The sequence below is a fragment of the Pseudopipra pipra genome, chromosome 13, assembly GCF_036250125.1.
Source record: "Pseudopipra pipra isolate bDixPip1 chromosome 13, bDixPip1.hap1, whole genome shotgun sequence".
In the NCBI taxonomy this organism is placed as follows: Eukaryota; Metazoa; Chordata; class Aves; order Passeriformes; family Pipridae; genus Pseudopipra; species Pseudopipra pipra.
In genome coordinates, this window is record NC_087561.1 from 1,166,162 (window position 1) to 1,172,716 (window position 6,555).

The following is a 6,555-nucleotide window of genomic DNA, read 5'->3' on the forward strand; positions in this document are numbered from 1 at the left end:
ATGTTGGCTCTGGGAGGGCTTGTTATGGACACCCCACTCCAGCCAAGCTTGGTGCTGAATGACTGGGGTGGATCCTTCCCTTCCTAATCCCCCTGGGAAATAAAGACTGTTGGTAATGGAACATTTACTGAGCCAGTTCCTACCACCTGCCCTGGAAAGGGACTTTGAGCAAGGGCATGGAGTGACAGGACAAGGGGGAATGGCTTCCCACTGCCACAGGGCAGGGTTAGATGGGATATTGGGAAAAAATTCTTCCCTGTGAGGGTGGGGAGGCCCTGGCACAGGTTGCCCAGAGAAGCTGTGGCTGCCCCATCCCTGGAAGTGTCCAAGGCCAGGTTGGATGGGGTTTGGAGCAACCTGGGCTAGTGGAAGGTGTCCCTGCCCATGGCAGGGGTGGAATGAGATGGTCTTCAAGGTCCCTCGCAACAAAAACCATTCCCTGATTCTATGATTACTCCCTCACTGGATGAGCCCTCTCCCATTACTCACCCAGAGACTCAGCTGCAGGGATATGAAAAGATTTGTCTGAGGAAGCCAAAGGCTGGTCTGCACAAGTAGCCACGGGAAGCCAGTGGCAGAACCAAGGTTTGAGTGTAGACCCAGTGAGCCTTGACTGCAAGAGCGTCCCGGGTGCCTCTCACCCTCCTGAATATTCATGGGCAATCAGTGTTAACAGCTCAGCCTGGAGCCCGACCGAGGTCTGCCCGGCTCTTTCCATCCTGGCCTGGGTATCCACACGGGGCTGCCCGGAGCGAGGCGGTGAAGAAAATTAAATGAAACCTCAGCCGACAAACCTGACAGCGGCCTAATTTGGGAAGGCAACATGCCCCGGGCCCTGCCTGCGGGGCTGGGAGAGCAAACGGCTCTAAACGCTCCAAAAATCCCTCCGTCCTGCGCCCGCGCCCCGGGAGACTCACAGCCCCGGGAGCGCCTCCGACTGCTCCCGGATCCGCCTCTCCAGCTGGGAATGTGCCGCACACCGGGACGGCCGGAGCAGTCGGAGGGAGCTGTCACTGCCAGCAGTGCATCACTCCCAGCTAATTGCTTGGGATGACTCTGCAGGGCCATGGCTGGTGCTGCAAACACCAATCCATCAGCGTTTCCCTCGGGAACACGGCGATGCGGAGCCGCTCTGCACCCCTGGGCACCCACCTGGGACGGTCTCTGGGCAGGTGAGGAGCCAGATTTTCCTGTGCCTTGTGCACTGGCTGATTTTGCTGGTGCTGCCTGGTGCTCTGCAGCCCTTCAGGTCTCATCCAGGGGCTCTCCAGCCATCCATCCACAGGCACCACGTCCTCCCCGAGCCTCTTAACCTTGTGCATGTTTTTAAATGATGCCATTGCCTTTGGCTTGCACAGCATTTTATTTGTTCTTTATAGCCCCGCTCTCACACAGGGTGGATGCTGCTTGGAGAGAAATAGATGCTGTGGGGGGGAGGACGGGCTGGCTCTCGAGGTTAACCCTGGCTTTGACATTGACTCTCCACAGGCCAAGTGTCCCCTCTGCCTGTAAAACAGGGACAATGACATTTGCCTGCTGCTGGAGAAGCTGGGAGAGGGCATCAACCATCTTAGATAAAAAGCAGCTTTTTAAACAAGGTGTCCCTACAAGTGTGGGGAGAGGGAAATTATAAATCATAGAATCATTAAGGTTGAAAAAGACCTTAGAGATCATCAATTCCAACCATCAGCCCAGCACCACCACTCTATTATGAGCTCATATTGATCACAATATGAGCACATCTGGGGTGCACAAGGCTCATGTGCCTTTGGGTCACCTCTAGTGCTTGATACAAACACTGACCACAAAGCCCAAGGCAGAGGGGTGTCTTCTCTGCTTTCAGGGTCTGAGGAATTTGGCTAAATTCAGCCCAACCTCAGCGTACACATCTGCTCCCTCCAGGGCTGTGTGAGTCACAGCGCTGCTCCGATGCCAGTGAGGGTGAGGAGCCAGCAAAACACCCTGGCACTTGTTCTTTTCCCTGCCAAGAAAGTTACAAGAGGTGCTGGATGCTGCTCTTCCCCGCTCAAGAGGTAAGGAAAGGCGGGTTCAGCTCCTTCCCACCTCCCAGGGAGCCGAGGGGATGCTTGGGCTGGAACAGGAGGGATGCACCCACCGGCTGTGGGACATTCATCACCCAGCCCACTCCTCACCACGTGGGACGAGCTGTGAGCTCACATCCTGCACCTCTAAAGCCCCTCCCCCCTCGAGCCTTGTTTGGCAGCTTTTCCCTAGATTATTAATTGTATTTCCACATTAATCCTTACATCCCTGCCTGCCAGTTGCCTCCCTGTGAAACACCATCAGGCTTTTGCCGTTCCGTCCCAACCATTCCCTTTGTGCCTCCTCCAGCCAAAAACCGGGGTGATGGATCACCTCGAGGCAGTGAACGCAGCACGCAGCTTCCCAAGGGACACCAGGCCAGATTTCTCCACAGTGGCAGACCCCAAGTCATACCTGGAGCCAGCCCAAGCCAGCTGGCCAGCCCAGGAGGAAGAGGAGCTAATGGATCCCACCGGCTCTCACTCAGCAACAAACAACAGCGATTAACACGAAGTGCGAGAGACTAATTGGACATTTAACCCAACTCTGGCACCGCAGGCCTCGTGCTGTAGCTGAAGAGAGGAAAGACAGGCCCAGTCCTCAGCTGCAAGGCCCTCTCCTGAGCCCAGAGCTGTAACCAGATACACCCCGGTTGTACCCCGGCTTCCGACAGCCAATTCCCCCCTGAGGGATGCTCACGTTTGGTGAGTGGAGGAACAGGAGGAGAGAGGAGCTTCATGGAAGTTGACATGAATAAAAACATTCCCAATATGGTTTTGTTTGTCTTTTTTTGTTAGCTTTTCATCTCATTTTTTATCTTTTTCCAATTCTCAGAGAGAAACAAGTCTGGAGGGGTTTCAGCTTTCCCTGCAGTGCTCCAAACACAAATGTAGCAGCATCAATCATCTCCATGTAAACAAGCAGAGAGCCAAGGCCACTGCACCAAGAGTTAGACTTCCATGATCCAAAATTACCTGCAAACTCCTTCATTTTCTGCCACTGCCCATAATTCAGAGTGAGGCAGTGGGTGCAAACGTGGGAAATCCATGGAAGCTGTGGAGTCACAGTGGCTCTTCCCATAGCAGCAACCCAGAATGGTTTAGATGGGGAGGGACCTTAAAACTCATCTCATTCCATTCCCCCTGCCATGGGCAGGGACACCTTCCACTAGCCCAGGTTGCTCCAAGCCCTGTCCAACCTGGCCTTGGACACTTCCAGGGATGGGGCAGCCACAGCTTCTCTGGGCAACCTGTGCTGGTTTTTTACCACCATCATTTTAAAAAAACTTCTTCCTTAGTAGCCACACCAAATGCCAAATGGACAGTCAAATTAGCCTGACAGTCTTGGACTGGACAATTCCCAAATCCACAGGCACTCTCCCAATAACCACTCTAGCATCCCCATCACACATCAATATTCAGGGGAGTCAGTGTTTGTGTTCTTTGCTGTCCATCAGCTTTACTGATGAATTTTTATTGGAGCAGATGAGCATTTAGCTCATCTCCCTATGGGCCCTTCTCTCCCTGTTGGCCACCAAACATCCTCTCCCCTGTGCCACCTCCACAGCCCTTCCCTCGCTGTTCCTCATCTCAGTACCAGCCCAAGCCCAGTCTGGGATTGGTTAAACACCACCGAGGGGTTCAGGGAAGGGATAAAAACATACAGACCACAAAAAGAAGGACCAGAAGGAGACTGCAGCCTGCCCTTGGGCAGATAAGGTGCTGGCCCAGCGGGGACCCTCAGCCACCCCAGGTAAGCAGCCAGGATCCCGTAATGCTTCCCAGCCGTGCGGGGCCGTAATCAGCTCTCCCTGCCAAGGCAGCAGGGCTAATAAGGGTGATTTATGCAGCGGTCACTAATGGCTGACCTGGGCTCCCATCAATCTCTCCCGGAGCTTTCTGAGGGCCGAGGGAGATTACAGCTTTACTGCCAGAAATATGGGAAGCGGCGCAGTGCCGGGATCAGCGCTCCGGGGAGGGGGAGCACGGTGCCTCCCGGGCAGGGGAGGAGGGGCAGGCAGGAGCACTCAACTGGGCACCAGTCCCACCAGCAGCTGTGACGCCTCCAGACAGTGCCAAACTGGGGCAGAGGAGCAGGATCCACCTCAGACAGCAGCAAGAGCCACTGCTGGAGGCACCCTGGGCACATCTGGGCTCCCGCTGCTGTGAGTGTTGCCACGATGCATAGAGATATCTCATTCTGCTCCTAAATTCAAACCCATTTCTAAATTCCCTGCTCTGCAGTGAATTGAAGCCTCGGGAGTGAACATGAGAGCAAAACCTCTGGGCTGGGATGTCCCACATCAGCCTGCCGTGGGCACCCTGGCAGGGATGTGGCACTGTTTTGCTGAGGTAGACATGGGAGTTTGCTTTTAAAATCAAATATCCTGAGCCAGCATCATTTTTACAAACTGCAAACAGCAAAGGAAGGGTTAACCCCACCACAGCCCAAAAAAAAGAGGTGGAAATGGAGATACAGGAGGATAAAAGGGCTCTCAGGAGGGGTCAGCTTGAGAGGAAGAGAAACAGAGGAGAGAAAAGGAATTTGCTTCCACAGAAACCCCAAAGGGTTGAAAGAATTTGTGAAGCAAAGGGCCAAAAGGAAGGGGCACAACCTGAGTGAGGTGGGATGTCCCCAGGAGGGGCAGGGACTGTGCACCCAGACACAGCCCTGGGTGGGTGCTGGGGTGGGGGGTCAGCCTATTTCCTGGTGAAAGATAGTTTAACAAGGAGGAGGAGGAGACCAGGCTCATGGGTGGGCAGGGCAGGAGGCTCCAGCAGCACCTGAGCAATAGCAGTTTTCTCCTTGGCCTGGGATTATTAAGCAGAACATTGGCTCAGAAATGAACCCAGGGGCATTTCAGGTGCTCCCAGCTCCTGCCTTTCCTTCTGCACTCTGGGCTGGCTCCTCAGCTGGTTGCTATGGGGAGGAATGAGCAGTGCCCTGGCTGCAGGCAGAGGGGACACGCTCTGCTCGGGGACTGCCACTGCTCACAGCAACGCTAAATTTGGCCTGATGGATTGGGAACAGACGAGACTCCGGGGACACAGAGCCCGGCTTTCAAGGTGATGCCTCTACCCTTGAACACAACAGTTGCTGGAAATATCCTGCTAGGACAGAGGCTGTGGATGAGGGAGCAGATCCCACCCCACTGCATCGTTTGGGGCATCAGGGAGAAAAACTGGGAGCCGAACTCCAGGCAGAGGCTGTGATGGATGCGGCACCTCGGTCCAAGCCCAGCTGAGCACCGTGGGCATGGGCCACCGGCTGTTCTGGCACATCTCTCTCCTCTTGGCATCGCCACCCTCCCTGTAAAGCACATTAAACACTTAGCAGAGCCCTGGAGCTGTCCGCCTCCACACCAGGCAGCAGCTCCAGCCGCTGGGAAGCGATCCCTTCCCTGGCACCAACACGGGGGAAATATGTACCGAGGAGAGGAACAGCTCCAAAAGGAAAGACAGAGAGACAACTTTGTTGTCCTGGCCAAATTCGAGCCTGCCAAATTCCGCTTCTCTAAAATGCTGCCTGCATTTTCAATAAATAACGAGAAATCAAAACAAGCCCCGCTCCCTCCCGCTCCGGCTGGTTCGCGGTGGCTGAGCAGACACCTGCCACATCCACTCCTGGCATCGCCGGGAGAATGGATCTGCCCGTATCGCTTGCACATTTGTCTGTAAAGCTCATTAAGATCCGGCAAGATGAAAGGCAGCACAGAAATGTAAGATCATTATCGTTATCAAAAGAAACACAGAAAACTGCTGCTATAGAGGCAGATTTGTTTCCATATCGAGAGCTGTTCAAAGTTCGCCGAGACACTTTTTAATAAGGTGGCTGTTATATGAATCAACTTCAAGAGCTTCTCTCACGCTGGGGAAAACTTCCAAGGACCCCTTTGCCTCTCTCGTCTGTCGCACAAATTTTCCGTGTCATTTCTGACACATCGAAGGCGTTTTTGGTACAGGGAAGGGGATCCTGTTTCCCAGCACTCCTGGCTCGGATGCTGCTGAAGTCACAACACACGGTGTGGATGATCTGGAGAGCAGAGGGATGGGATGGACATGGTGTGGTGTGACCATGGACATGGTGTGATGTGACCATGGACATCTCTCAGCTCATCCCCAGCTGCCTCCTCACCCCTCCCTGGGCAGTGGGGGCAGGCAAAGGCACCCACACATAGGATGGGGCCCAGTGCTCACCCCAGCAAGCCCTGGGCAGCACCAGCTGCCTTCCAGAGAATAACAGCTTGGATTTTAAATACACCAAATCTAACCCAGAGTGTTCTCCCCTGCAGAAATTCCCCATTGCATAGCCCCAATGTGCATCAGGTAACCGTGGGGGAAGGTTTAGCCATGGCCATCACCAGGCAATGCCACCACCTCTCACCTCCCACCAGTGCCTCCCAGTCACAATGCCAGAGGCCTTCCTGTGTGGAGTCCTGCCAGCCATGGATGCTCCAGGAGCCTCCAGGGAGAGACTTCACTTGGGATCACAGCCCCCCTCACACAACCTGCA

General features: G+C 54.5%; 1 long non-coding RNA gene across 1 annotated transcript; it reads left to right on the forward strand.

Moving 5' to 3' along the window:
- Positions 1-1,180: 1,180 nt before the first annotated feature.
- Positions 1,181-2,814, forward strand: LOC135421251 (uncharacterized). The gene is made up of 2 exons (XR_010433940.1): positions 1,181-2,033; positions 2,353-2,814. It is a non-coding gene; the product is annotated as an uncharacterized LOC135421251 (long non-coding RNA).
- Positions 2,815-6,555: the final 3,741 nt, after the last annotated feature.